Genomic DNA, 15,681 nt, shown 5'->3' on the forward strand with positions numbered 1-15,681 from the left:
ACCACAGAGCCGGATTCCCCAGGTTTTTGAGCGAGTATTTAAATCCCCTTAAAAAGGAAGATCTTAAATATAAAAAAAAATTTGGGATCCGCTCTGACTTTTAAAAATCATTTTGAAGACTCGAAAACACTTTAAAGAGTGTTTGGAGTAAGGCTGATTTAATGAAGTAAATCAGTCCCCAGAATATTTAGAAAATGACTGAATATTATTATTTAATATAATATTCCCATAAAGAATAATCTTTATAAAAATAATTGAAGTAGAAGTATTAAAACTTATACTTGAAATAAACATTAAATAACCAAAGATATACTTATATGAAAGTATTATCTTTATTTGAATAATCGAAAATAAGTTTGATTATTGACATTTTATTCTTTAATAAAATAAAGAATATATTTCAGCAAATAATCGGAGTCATAGATCCTCAAATAAATATTCAAATAATATTCAATAAATAAAATAAGCTGAGTCATAATACCTCGAATGAATATTATAAATAATATTCATTAAATAAAATAAAGGAGTCATACATCCTCAAATGAATATTCAAAATAATATTCAAATAAATAAATAAAGTTAAAGTTATCGAATAAACATTATTCGATTAATAGTTTGGAAAACTATAACCATATATATATAAATATATATATATATATATCCATATCCATATATATATGAAATCTACTCGGGATCCTCGACTCCCGGTTTTAGAAAATATTTTCACCTTTGGGTCCCTATACTAAGGGTATATGCAAGATACCGCTATCCTCTAGCATAGGTATTATCAACTGAACCAACAGATATATATTTCAAGAATATGAAACAGGCATGCATATATACCATATCACATGCTACAATATATCGCAAGAATTTGCTAAATAACCAACATGCATCTATCGCAAGATAATGCATATACAAGTGTATTCATCACAACAACAGTATAACGGATAGAATACTTGCCTGAGCGACTTGGGGGTGAGAAAGGCTCGGGACGAGTCTGATAACCTATAAACAACAAGTAAGTTGGAATTAAACCAAAATCACTTGTAAATCTATGATTTAACTAACTTAGACTCTAATGCTAGTTTTGCGCTCACCGATTCGCTTAAGTCACTCGGGTACCCTCGGCTCCACCATTTTTAATAATTTAACCTTTACGAGTTTTAAAGCGATTCCTTCGCGAATGTCTTACCAACTGCCTAACACACTTACCATAAATGTTTCATACATTAATTAACCCTTTTTGGCCTTTAACCTACATTCCAAAGTAAGGCGAGGGAAAAAGTTTCGTCCGCGAAACGCCGTTACTTGAAACGGTCGTTTCTCCTAAACCGTAAATCGGAATCGGACAAACTACATATCAAAACGAAGCTCGTAACATGAGCTATCTAAACATGGCAGTGGTCACAATCTAGCAGGGGGTTCTCGGGTCCTAATGTTATGCACAAAAACAGTCCAAAGAAAATCGGACGTTACGACGGCTATGTTTACGCGATTACCAATGTTTAAACTACTCCAATTAACCACCAACCAACTCATAACCATCAATACAACAAAACTTCACCTAAACCATACCACATCAGTCCATAATCTCCAAGGTTTTCAACTCAAACAACCACAATCAAGACCTATGAACTATAATCAAGCTTCAATTACTAATAATCACAATCCATGCTTCTCATTTCACAACACCAACCATTAAACTTACTAACAAATAAAGTAAAGGCTAGGGTTTGAAGTTTATACCTTCCTTGGGAGGTGTTAAGTTGCTAGGAAGCCTTAGGGAGCCTCCTACAAGCTTGATCTTTCCAAAGAAATCAAGAACACAAAGTTAGGCTTTGAAGTTTCTAAAAGTCCGATTTAAAGAACTGTAAAAATGAGGGTCTTACCATGATTATTTGGACGAGACTTGTGAACAAGAGTTGTAGGCCATCTCAATACCTTTCCAATGAGCTATAGAACACAATATTTGAGTGAGAAATGAAGGAGATACAGCAGTTTTAGTGTTCTGATTCTGTTTTGGCCGAGAGCATGAAGAACAATGCCTTGGTTTCTTTTTGATTTTGATGAAAAATAATTTGCTTGGCTTGGTTGCTTGGTTTTTGTGCTTGCTTTAGTCAATTACCTTATTGCCCTTGAATTTGTGTGGTTACAAAGCCACCACACCTCCTTCCTTCCCATGTCATGCTTATGTCACCTTGCACATGTCATAATGCTCCCACTTGTCCACACCTTGTGGTTTGATGATGTCACAATCCCTGGCTTCTTGTACAAGCTTGTCTCTTGGTCACTTATTTGTTTTACGGTTCGCTTATCTTTCGTTCTCGTTTATCGTTTGAGGGATCATACCCGGGATCTTATTACTTAGGTTCCCTTAACCTTTCTCAATATATTATATTCCTTTTATGATCCTCTCCTATAATCCTTTAATTTAAATCCTTTTTATCCTGTTATCTTATACTCAATTCTCTCCGTATCTTGTGAATTTCCGGGAAAAATCAAAGTGTTCGGATTTGGATTCTGACGATCTTTACATACACTTATATCCCATATAAAGTACTAATAAAATCTCAGAATATCCATATCAGAACCCCTACATAGTGTGACATGAAAAGTTTTCTCATTCAGCAAAAACACTATTCATAAGGGTTTCAAAAATTTCCCAAAAATTGGGGTTATTACACATGCCTTGTAATTTTATATAAGTGAAGAAGTGTCAACGGATATTGAAGACCTTCAACGGATAAGAAACTAAGCTTCAACGGATGTCTCTAACGCTTCAACAGATAAAGCCATCAACGGATGAAAGCTTCAACGGATGCACTGCTAGAGCATCAACGGGTAAAGCCATCAACGGATGAAAGCTTCAACGGATGCTCAGTCTCATAGCAGTTGATAGTGACAGTTAACAAAGCTGACATAGGCACATGGATTGACAGAGATGTGGTAGCCTATTTCAGGAACAGCAGAAAAAGCAGCCGTTTTTAGTCTGGTTCATAATGGAAAGTCAACAGATAATTCCATATTACACTGGATAAAAATGGAACAGAAATAAGTGGAGAACTATTGTCTTATTGTACTTTATCTTTGTCTTCACTTGTAAACTTGGTGTTATATAAACCAAGTAGTAGCTAGTAATTAGATGTGAATTTTCCTTGAGCTGTTTAGAAATATTAAGAGAGAAAATCATCTAGTTTGTACTAGGAAGCAGCTGTGATTTAATTTTGGATCACAGATTTTCTGAAATAACACATCTCTGGTGGAACAACAAATCCACCAGAAAAGTTTTTAAGTTCTTTGTGTTCATTACATTTGTGTTTAAATATATATCTGTCTGCATCTGCTCCAAGCAATTTACACACATTTGATCACTCAAGCACTTAGTCTTACACATTGCTCAAAACTTGAAAAAGTTTTGAGATTTACATTCAACCCCCCCTTCTGTAAATCTCATTGTTAGTCCACTGGGAATAACAATTGGTATCAGAGCAAGCTCTTAACATACAAAGAGTTTAAAGATCTATTCAGTTAACAGCATGAGTAAGAAGGATATTGGGGTAAAGATTCCAATCCTGGAAAGAGATAACTATCATCACTGGAAGGTGAAGATGCATTTACATCTTCTCTCTCAAGATGAAAGCTACATCAACTGCATTGAGAATGGTCCTCACATCCCACACAAGGTGGCCACAGCTGCTACTGCTACAGTTGCTGTTGGACAGTCTATTCCCAAGCCAAAGGCAGAATGGACTGTTGAAGATATTGAAGAGGTCCACAAGGACAAGAAAGCCATGAACATTTTGTTTAATGGCCTGGATCAAGATATGTTTGACAATGTCATCAATATCCAAACTGCTAAGGAAATTTGGGATACTGTGCAGCTTATCTGTGATGGCACTGAGCAAGTTAGAGAAAACAAAATGCAGCTTCTCATTCAACAATATGAATATTTTCATTTTGAAGAAGGAGAATCATTGAATGATACATTCAACAGATTTCAGAAACTATTGAATGGATTAAAGCTGTATGGGAGAGTGTACCAAGTCAAGGACTCCAATTTAAAATTTCTAAGGTCTCCACCAAAGGAATGGAAGCCTATGACTGTTTCTCTAAGAAATTCTCAAGATTATAAGGACTTCACACTTGAAAGGTTATATGGAATTTTGAAGACTTATGAACTTGAGATGGAGCAAGATGAGTTGTTGGAAAAGGGAAAGAGAAAAGGAGGATCAGTTGCACTTGTAGCTGACAGTGAAAAAGTTGAAGCCAGAAATGAGGAAAAGACAATGCCAAGTCTCAAAATTGGCACAAGCAAATCAGAATCAAGCAAGGGTAAAGAGAAAGTTGTTGAGGATGAAGACAATTCCAGTCAGGATGAATCTGATGATATTGATGAACATCTGGCCTTTCTGTCTAGGAGGTTTGCAAAGATGAAGTTCAGGAAAAATACAAAGTTCACTAAGCCAAACAAAAATATGGTGGACAAATCAAAGTTCAAATGTTACAACTGTGGCATTAGTGGACACTTTGCAAGTGAGTGTAGGAAGCCAAATTCTGAGAAAAAGAAATTTGAGCAAGTTGATTACAAAAGGAAGTATTTTGATTTGCTCAAACAAAAGGAAAGAGCTTTTCTCACTCAAGATGATTGGGCAACAGATGGGATAAATGAAGATGATGATGTGGAATATGTCAACCTAGCCCTGATGGCTAATTCTGATGAAAATGAAACTAGTTCATCTAGCAACCAGGTAATTACTACTGATCTCTCTCAGCTTTCTAAACATGAATGCAATGAAGCCATAAATGATATGTCCAATGAATTATATCATTTACATGTTTCTCTTAAATCACTAGCTAAAGAAAACACTAGGATCAAAGAAAATAATGCGTTTTTAAGTGATAGGAATGTTGTGTTAGAGAGTCAGGTAATTGAGCTTGAAAAGATTAAACTTAAATGCTTGACTGTCGAGAGTGAACTAGAAGAAGCTGTTAAGAAAGTAGAAATTCTTTCTAAACAGTTAGAAAGTGAGCAAGAGGTAATCAAGGCCTGGAAAACATCTAGGGATGTTAGTGTTCAAATTGCCAAGGTTCAGGGAATTGAGTCATTCTGTGAGGATGCCTGGAAGAAAAATAAAAAGAAGTTAGAATTAATTGATGGATTGTCAACGGATGTGGAATCAACGGATGATGAAAGTTATCCGTTGAAGGAAGAAAAGGAGCATCCGTTGAAGGCTCATCAATTAAAACAGGCAAGTTCTTTTAAAAATAAAAAGAATGATTCAACTCTCAAGAACTTTGTCAAAGAAGGAGCTAGCACATCCAGAGATGTCAGTAAGGTGAATATAGGACACATGACTTTAGATCAGTTGAAAGATAGGCTTAATTTGGTTGAGGATAAGAAGGAAACTAAAAGAAAATCTAAAAGAAATGGGAAGGTAGAGATTAACAAACATAACAATTACACACCTGATAGGTATGCCCCTAGAAAAAGCTGTGTACATTGTAAAAGTGTTAATCACCTATCTGATAATTCCAAATCTGTTAAAAATGCTCCCATGCCTTCAAATCCCTCCATGCCTAACATGTCTATGTCACCTCTGCATGCTATGCCTGTTATGTCTCACCAGAATCCCCATGCACATTTTGCAAACATGCCATACATTAACAATCCTTACTTTACTGCATTTAGTATGCCTCAAATGCCATACAATATGCCTATGTGGAATAACATGTTTGCACAACCTATGCCTTATCAAATTCAATCAAATATGTTAAATGATTCTGTGACTAACCCTACACTTCAACCAACCACATGTGAGACCAAGGTTAACCCAAAGTTACCTAAGTCAAAAGATGCAGGAGGAATGAAGTCTAGGAAAAAGACTAACAAGGCTGGACCCAAGGAAACTTGGGTACCAAAATCAACTTGATTGATTTTGTTGTGTGCAGGGACAAAGAAGGAATCTATGGTACTTGGACAGTGGTTGTTCAAGACACATGACAGGAGATTTCACCCTGCTCACAAAATTTAAGGAGAGAGCTGGCCCTAGCATAACCTTTGGAGATGACAGCAAAGGATTCACTATGGGATATGGCTTGATTTCAAAAGAAAATGTCATCATTGATGAAGTTGCATTGGTTGATGGTCTTAAACACAATTTGTTGAGCATCAGTCAACTATGTGACAGAGGGAATACTATTTCCTTCAATTCTGAAGCCTGTATTGTCACAAGTAAAAAGGACAATAAAGTGGTTCTAACTGGAGTTAAAAAAGGAAATGTGTACTTAGTTGATTTCAACTCTACAGATGCAGAATCCATTACTTGTCTTCTCAGCAAAGCAAGTCCAGTTGAAAGTTGGCTATGGCACAAGAAGCTGTCCCATTTGAATTTCAAGACAATGAATGATCTAGTCAAAAAGGACTTAGTTAGAGGAATGCCTCTAGTGGAATTCACAAGGGATGGACTGTGTGATGCTTGTCAGAAAGGAAAGCAAAAGAAAGTATCATTCAGTAAGAAGCTTGAATCTGCAATTGATGAACCACTATAACTTCTACACATGGATCTTTTTGGACCAGTCAATGTATTGTCAATTTCAAGGAAAAGATACTGCCTAGTGATTGTAGATGATTTCTCAAAGTTTTCATGGGTTTATTTTCTTGGATCAAAGAATGAAGCTAGTGAAATCATCATCAATCATATCAAGCAAGTCAACAATCATCCTGATTTCAAAGTAAGGAATATTAGGAGTGACAATGGAACTGAGTTCAAGAATTCAACCATGAAGATGTTCTGTGGAGTAAATGGGATCATGCATGAGTTCTCAGCTCCAAGAACTCCACAACAAAATGGTGTGGTGGAAAGGAAGAACAGATCACTAATTGAAGCTGCAAGGACAATGCTTGAGGAGTCAAAGCTCCCAACTTATTTTTGGGCTGAGGTTGTTAACTGTGCATGTTACACTCAGAATATTTCTCTAATCAATCAAGCAAAATGCATGACTCCCTATCAATTATTCAAGAGAACAAAACCAACTTTAAACTTTCTACATATCTTTGGTTGTAAATGTTACATCTTAAGGAATCAATCTGATCATAAAGGAAAGTTTGATACAAAGGCTGATGAAGGAATATTTGTTGGTTATTCTGCTGGAAAATCATATAGGGTCTACAATCTAAGAACCAACATTGTCATGGAATTTGTACATGTTGTGTTTGATGATAAAAAGATTGATGGACTAACAGATGAGGGACATCATGAAGGACTCAAATTTGACAATATCGAGATATATTGTGATGATAGTGAAGATGAGAATGACGAAGAAGGCATCTCAAGAAGAAACCAGAGTCTGCCTTTGGATAATGCACAAAATGCAGCATCCGTTGAAAGACAAAGTGCATCATCCGTTGAAGTTCATAACGAAGCATCCGTTGATCACAGTCTGTCAACGGATAATCACTTCACCTCATTAGTTGATAGAACTCCCAATTCCTTTCAAAGGATCAACAACTCAGGGGGAGTTTCAATAAATCAACATTCTATCTCACATCATGACAATACTGAGGCAACCTCATCAAGGCTAATCTATCACCTCAAAGGAAATGGACCAAGAATCACCCTTTTGAACTGATCATTGGTGATGCTACATCTAAAGTACAAAATAGAAGGGCTACTCAAGATGAATGTCTGTATAGTAGCTTTCTATCACAGGAGGAACCTAAGCGAGTGGAAGAAGCTCTTTTGGATCCAGATTGGATTTTAGCTATGCAAGAGGAGCTAAACCAATTTGAGAGGAACAAAGTGTGGAAGCTGGTACCCAAGCCAAAGAACAAGAGTTCTATTGACATAAAATGGGTATTCGGAAACAAGATAGATGAAAATGGCATTGTCATAAGGAATAAAGCCAGATTGGTTGCCAAAGGCTATTCTCAACAAGAGGGAATAGATTTTGATGAAACATTTGCTCCAGTTGCAAGACTTGAAGCCATCAGAATCTTTCTAGCCTATGCAGCTAATGCCAATTTCAAAGTCTATCAGATGGATGTCAAGAGTGCATTTCTAAATGGGGAATTGGAGGAAGAAGTTTATGTAAGCCAACCTCCAGGTTTTGAAGATCCAAATTTTCCAGACAATGTGTATTATTTGTTGAAAGCACTCTATGGACTAAAGCAAGCACCTAGAGCCTGGTATGAGACTTTATCAAAGTTCCTTCTAGATAATCACTTCACAAGAGGTACTGTTGACAAAACTCTCTTCTTTAGAAATGTTAATGGCTCTAAGATACTTGTACAAATTTATGTAGATGATATTATATTTGGATCTACAGATGATAAACTTTGTAAAAAGTTTGCTAAATTAATTCAAAGTAAATATGAAATGAGCATGATGGGAGAGCTAACTTACTTTCTTGGTTTACAAGTTAAACAAGTTAGTGGTGGAATTTTCATTAGTCAAACTAAATATATTTATGATCTTTTAAAGAAGTTTGACTTAATGGATTGTTCACTTGCAAAAACTCCCATGGCCACTGCCACCAAGCTTGAATTAAACAAGGCTGATAAGTCTGTGGATATTACAAGTTATAGAGGCATGGTTGGCTCACTTTTATATTTAACTGCCAGTAGACCTGATATTATGTTTTCTACATGTCTCTGTGCTAGATTTCAAGCTGACCCTAAAAAATCTCACTTAGTGGCTATTAAAAGAATTTTCAGATATCTCAAAGGGACTCCAAATCTAGGAATTTGGTACCCTAGAGAGTCTGGTTTTGATCTAATTGGCTACTCAGATGCAGATTATGCAGGTTGCAAATTAGACAGGAAAAGCACAATAGGCACTTGTCAATTTCTAGGAAACAAGCTTGTATCATGGTTCAGCAAGAAGCAGAATTCTGTTTCCACATCAACAGCTGAAGCTGAATACATTGCAGCTGGTAGTTGCTGTGCACAAATACTGTGGATGAGGAATCAGTTATTTGACTATGGTATAACTGTTGACAAAATTCCAATATTTTGTGACAACACAAGTGCCATTACCATTACTGAAAATCCAGTGCAACACTCAAGAACCAAGCACATTGATATCAAGTATCACTTCATTAGGGAACATGTGATGAAAGGTACAGTGGAACTTCATTTTGTTCCAAGTGAAAAGCAGACTGCAGACATATTTACCAAGCCACTTGATGAATCAACATTCACAAGATTAGTAAGTGAGTTAGGTATGCTTAACTATTCATAATCTATGTCATCTATGTAATCTGTCTTGTAGCCAGAAATGAATTTGCTGCAAGAACAAAGTTGGCTTTAATCAAGACTTATCCTATCAACGGATATTCCCTATCCGTTGAAAGCCAAAATTGTTCTATCAACGGATATTCATTATCCGTTGAAAGACAAATACATTTCTGGTAATTTTATCCTTCAACGGATAAAATAGTGTTGTTCATCAACGGATAACAATTTACCTTATCCGTTGATGTGTCACGTTAGTGAGTCACAGCCGTTGATTCTTTTACTCAACCGTTGATACAGATATACAGTGTTGTATGTATTTGTATTTACGGTAGTTTTCAGAATTTCTACAGTTTCATTTATTCCTGAACGGCTTTCACTTACTTAAAAGTATCATTTAATTATTTTAATTTGTGTTTTAATTCAAGAAAGTATAAAAGCCCAATTGAATTCTTATTTTCACTTTACGCTTTCTTGCAATTATCATTCTCTTTCTCTCTCAATTCTCAAGTTCTTCTCTGCAACCTCTACTCACAAAAATGGCACCAGTAGTCAAAATTATGTCTCAAACAGGATTTGTTTATGAAAAGAATAATTTCATAGTCTTGGTTGAAAAGAAGGAAGCCCATTCTGATTATCACAAGATGATGGACTTCATCAAGAACTGCAAACTGAGCTATGCAATGCTGGAAGCCCCAACCATCTACTGTGAAGTGATTGAGGAGATTTGGACAACTGCAGAGTTCAACTCCACAGATATGACTATTGCCTTCTCTCTCAAAGGTAAGGACTATTGCATTAATTGTGATGATTTACAATCTTGCTTTAAGTTGCCTGAGAATAATGCCATGACACCACACACTGATAAAGATGTCTCTGCTATGCTAGATTCCATAGGCTATGCTTTTGATTCTGCTAGTTTAGGTAGTATTAGAAGGAAAGGCCTTAGGAAAGAATGGAGTTTTCTTGGAGATGCCTTTATTAAGGTTTTCTCTGGGAAGATTAGCAATTTTGATGCTATCACTTCATCTCTTGTTAATATGCTCTATATGCTAGTTTCTGATAGGTACTTTAATTTTAGCAACTGTGTTATGCTAGAATTAGGTTCCAGATTAGGTAACAAAGCTAATAGACCACATAACATCTACTTTGCTAGATTCTTTATGTTATTGGCTAACCATGTTGCTGAAGGTTTGGTTATATCCAATGAGAATAATAAACTCAAATGCTGGGCACAAGAGAAAAGGGTCTTTGCAGACCTTTTGAGAATGAACCTCAACAGCCAAGTGCCATTGGTATACTTGCCAATCATGAATGCACCACAGGTAAGTGAGGTAAATGTTTCAATAACTCCTACTATTTCCATCCCCAATGTTTCTTTGCCTTCTAGTGTGGCTATGGAACCTGTGTCATTGTCCAAACAGGCTCCTACCAAAGCCACCAAATCTAAAATCTCCAAAGTCAAGTCAAAGAAACCTACCTCTGTTGTTTCTCAAAAGACAATAGTTGTAACAACTACCATAAACCCTGAAGGGAGTGAACAGGGTGTGAGTGGTGAGGGGAGGGGTGAACATCAAAAAGCCCCCCAGGATAAGGTGGGAGAGGTGAGTGGTACCCATTTCAGCCAAGCCACAGTCTCTCAAAAGACTGTAGTGGTTCAAAAGGAGTCCAACACATCCCTAGTTGCATCCTCCCAAAAGGATGTAACTATTGAAAATAGTGCCCATCCACGGACACAGAACAAAAGAGGGAGGGACACTGAAGCTACACATTCACCGATTCAAGCCTTTTCAAGGAAGAAGAAGGCCAAAACCCTAGTTTCCATACAAGGGACACACACAGCACAGATACACCCACCAGTATCTGTGCCTTCTCAAATTCAGCTTGATGTGATTCCAGCAAATGTGGAATCACAGCCCCATTCTCTCAATATAGACGCACACCATTCCTCAAACTCTCCTACACCCTCTCTGGATGTGGATATGATATTCACATCAATTCCTGATTCTCCCTCATTAAAACTCAGGGAGGAGCCCCACTCAAAACCTGGTGATCATCATCTTTTAGATGATTTGTTGGATCATCAGCCAATTCTTTCAGATGTAGTTGCAGAATCTGTGTCACCTCACTTAAAATCAATCCACACAGATTCAACAATTATATCACTTTCTATCTCTACATCATTTCCTTCTTCAACGGATATCTCTCATCCGTTGACAAGTGGTTGTTCTTCAACGGATAAGCTTAACAGCAGTTATCCGTTGATACCATCAGTTTCCACTTCAACGGATACTCCCTATCCGTTGATGGCCTCTACACACTTAACAGAAACAACTCCAACTGTAGAGGACATGGCAACTGTACAATCACTTTTAGGCTTGAGGGAAGGGAGTGATTTTTTGAGTGAGAGGCTGGGTTGCTCCCAGGCAAAAGGAGAGGTTGAGAGTCACCAAATGCATGCTATTTCTTCCAGCATGGCAAAAGTAAGTGAGAGGAGTGCCACCTTAGAAGGTGAAGGTGAGGGTGTGAGGGTGTGTGTGAGCCAGGGGGAGCCCCTGATGCAAGAAAAGAGAGAAATTGAGAGAAAGGCAGGTACAGAAGCTATAAGGGTGGATCCAGCCATTGCTAGTGAGTTAATGAAAGTGGATGATGCAGATAAGGGAAGACAATTTCAGCAACACTACAAAGCTGTCATTGATAACATTTCCTTGGATGTTGACACTTTTACTCACCCTGTTTCAGCCTATCAATTATTGGCTGCACAGGGCAATGTGGAGGCAGAACAGACACTACACATTGTACACACTTCAGAATCTCTTCTCAGAGATAAAGCTGCTGTCAACAGGCTGCCTTCTCAAGCTGGTGAGCCATCTGAAGAATTTGGAGTAAATTCTAATGATGATGACTCTAATTCTTTGAATGAGAGCATGAACTTAGGGGTAGTAGCAGGCCCAAGTTCTGTTCCTAATCTTCCTGCATGGGCATGGGCAAAACCATCAACACCGGGAGAGTTTGGTGTCACTTTGGTCAAACAAGTCATGACAATTCAGCAGGCCATTCAGGAGACTCAGGATGCTGGTACCAAGGCAATTCTTCAAGCTCATCTGGAATCTCTGCATCTCTTGCAGTTGCAGCATTACCAGCAAAATCTATGTGTGGATGAGCTCAAGCTGGACATTGCTGATCTGAAATCCTACAATGCTGAGAAATTGGATTCAGTTATACCCTATGGTACTATGCAAGATTTGTTGGGGAGACTAAGGAAGGCCTCTAATGCTGACAAGAGGCTGGCCAGATTGGAAGATAGGGTTCAAATCATTGAAGACTCTATGGTCACCATTCTTCAGAATCAACAAACTCAAACAAATCTACTCATGCAGCTGGCCCAAGCAAAAGGCTTTACCCCTACCCTTGATGATAACAAAAAGGGGGAGAATAAAGGGGAAGGGGAAGGAGAGCCATCTACAACAGTTCAGATTTCTCAAGTGCTAGTTCCTGTCATCACAACTTCTCCACCAATTCAAGTCAAAGGAAAGCTAGATGGAATTGATCTAATCCAGATAGCAGCAGCTGAATTGCAAGTCAAAGAGCAAAGGAAGAAGATTGATGAAAAGATGCAACTAATATTTGGTTCTACAACATCTCAATCACAATCTGTGAAGCATAGCACAAAAGTGGAATCAATTATTATGGAACTCAAGCCAGTAGGGAGGCATAAGGATGGAGAAACTTCTTCCAAAGATCTGCAACCTATGGTTCTCAAGCCCAACAACAGATCCAATAAGGACTCTACAAAGAATCCTCTAAAAGAGGTGGATTTTCCTCTTCCAAAAGCAGATGAGGACAAGCTTTTAGGAAGAAGTATTGCATATCTCAAAGAGACCATGGATGAGGCTGTAAGGAGAAACATGGCTATTATTTTCAGAGAGGGAAAGAGCATATGTGTGATGCAAGGACATCCCAAATTCTCAATAGCCAAGAAGGAAGAAACCAAAAGGTTGAAGGAAGAAGCCAAACAGCTAAAGGCTGACAAAAGAGCACAAGCAAAGCTTGTAAAACAGCTAGAGTCAAGTCAGGCTAAAGATCAGAAAGAAATTGAAGACAAAGGTGAAGATGAAGCTATGGGGGACATGGTTGGTACTGAGATGGAGGAAAGAAGTAAGGAAGAATGGCTGAAAGGGAAAAGAAAGAAGGTCAATGCAAAGAGAAAGAAGGTAGATAAGACTGAAGAAACCCAATCAATATCCAAACCACTACCCTCTATTCCTGAACCCATTGTACCTGACCCCTTCATGAACATTCATGGTGAAACAATCATTCCCAAGGAGGAACCAATTGATTGGGACACCATCAAATTGCCCACCTTCCTAACCTCTTCTTCACCATCAAAGAAGCAGAAAAGAAGAATCAAATCAACACCCTCTAAAGCCTCAATCAAATTCACACAGAAGCCTAAGTCCAAACCTCAAAACTCTAAAGATGATTATGTTCACATCTGTGACATAAAAGAATTTTCAGACATTGAACTCTATCTGGATGAGCTGGAGGATGTAAGGGGAATAGCTGCCTACAGACAGCTACCAGAAAGACTAGTGTTCAAATACAAAGGAGCTGGGGAAAGAACATGGCCTCTTCACAGAATTCTGAATGAAGGATACACTACCTTGATTAGAGTCTACTCAGCCATACATAAGGATTCTGGCTTTACCAGAACTGCCAGGACTGAGATTCTCAACAAGATTGCCAACATAAGGAAAACTTGGAGGGAGCCCAATGTTTTGCCTAGAACTTTACTCATTCCAGAGAGAGGTATTACAATTCACAAATCACCTCATTGGTTGATGGAGTTCAGAGACAACAAAGGAGTCAGAAGATTTTTCAAAATTGAAGATCAGCTAAAGATTGCCAGTAATGAAACTCTCAAGGATATGGAATCTAAGTTAGATATCAATGAAGAAGATGAAGCTGAATTCTACAGACAACTTCAACTTCAAATAGAGGAGAATGACAGGAGGCTAGGAAAGAAAACCAGGGATCAAAGGAAAAGAAAGTAATTTACTCAGGCTAAAGGAGCACCCTTGGAAATAATGTATTTCTTCAATTTCATCTCAACAAATACACTTTTGCAGCACTTTTGAATTTCTGCTTTGTTACAGTTTATATATTTGTTAAGTATTTTGTTATCATCAAGCTAAACCCAAATTTATGACTACAGTTCTAGTAGACATAAATAGGGGGAGATTGTTAGGAATATGTGTATTAGTTTGATGATAAGTTCAGCAAAACACTTAAGTAGAAATCTAGTGTTTGTAGCCTCAACAGATAAGACCATCTTGGCTATCCGTTGAAGGAGTAGCCTTACTTAGCAATAAGTTTGGTATTGTAGCACATCTCACTCTCTGGTTTCAAGCTGTAATTCTTAGATGTTGTTAGGAGATAATCAGTCATGTTGACTACTAATGGATGTACAAGTAGGAGGGCTAATTGTAAATATTTCATGCCTTGTAATTTTGTATAAGTGAAGAAGTGTCAACGGATATTGAAGACCTTCAACGGATAAGAAACTAAGCTTCAACGGATGTCTCTAACGCTTCAACGGATAAAGCCATCAACGGATGAAAGCTTCAACGGATGCACTGCTAGAGCATCAACGGATAAAGCCATCAACGGATGAAAGCTTCAACGGATGCTCAGTCTCATAGCAGTTGATAGTGACAGTTAACAAAGCTGACAGAGGCACATGGATTGACAGAGATGTGGTAGCCTATTTCAGGAACAACAGAAAAAGCAGCCGTTTTTAGTCTGGTTCATAATGGAAAGTCAACAGATAATTCCATATTACACTGGATAAAAATGGAACAGAAATAAGTGGAGAACTATTGTCTTATTGTACTTTATCTTTGTCTTCACTTGTAAACTTGGTGTTATATAAACCAAGTAGTAGCTAGTAATTAGATGTGAATTTTCCTTGAGCTGTTTAGAAATATTAAGAGAGAAAATCATCTAGTTTGTACTAGGAAGCAGCTGTGATTTAATTTTGAATCACAGATTTTCTGAAATAACACATCTCTGGTGGAACAACAAATCCACCAGAAAAGTTTTTAAGTTCTTTGTGTTCATTACATTTGTGTTTAAATATATATCTGTCTGCATCTGCTCCAAGAAATTTACACACATTTGATCACTCAAACACTTAGTCTTACACATTGCTCAAAACTTGAAAAAGTTTTGAGATTTACATTCAACCCCCCCTTCTGTAAATCTCATTGTTAGTCCACTGGGAATAACAACCTTTGATGAACTGGATGAGTTGGATCAATCCATGGCTTACCTAGAAAGGAAATATCTAATATCAGAGTAAAGAAGCCAAAGTTCTTCAAGAACAAAGGACATACATTCAACAAGGGCAGTAGCTGGAAAGGAAAAGCTCAGTAAAACTATGATGG

The sequence above is a fragment of the Apium graveolens genome, chromosome 1 (assembly GCF_009905375.1).
Source record: "Apium graveolens cultivar Ventura chromosome 1, ASM990537v1, whole genome shotgun sequence".
Classification (NCBI taxonomy): domain Eukaryota; kingdom Viridiplantae; phylum Streptophyta; class Magnoliopsida; order Apiales; family Apiaceae; genus Apium; species Apium graveolens.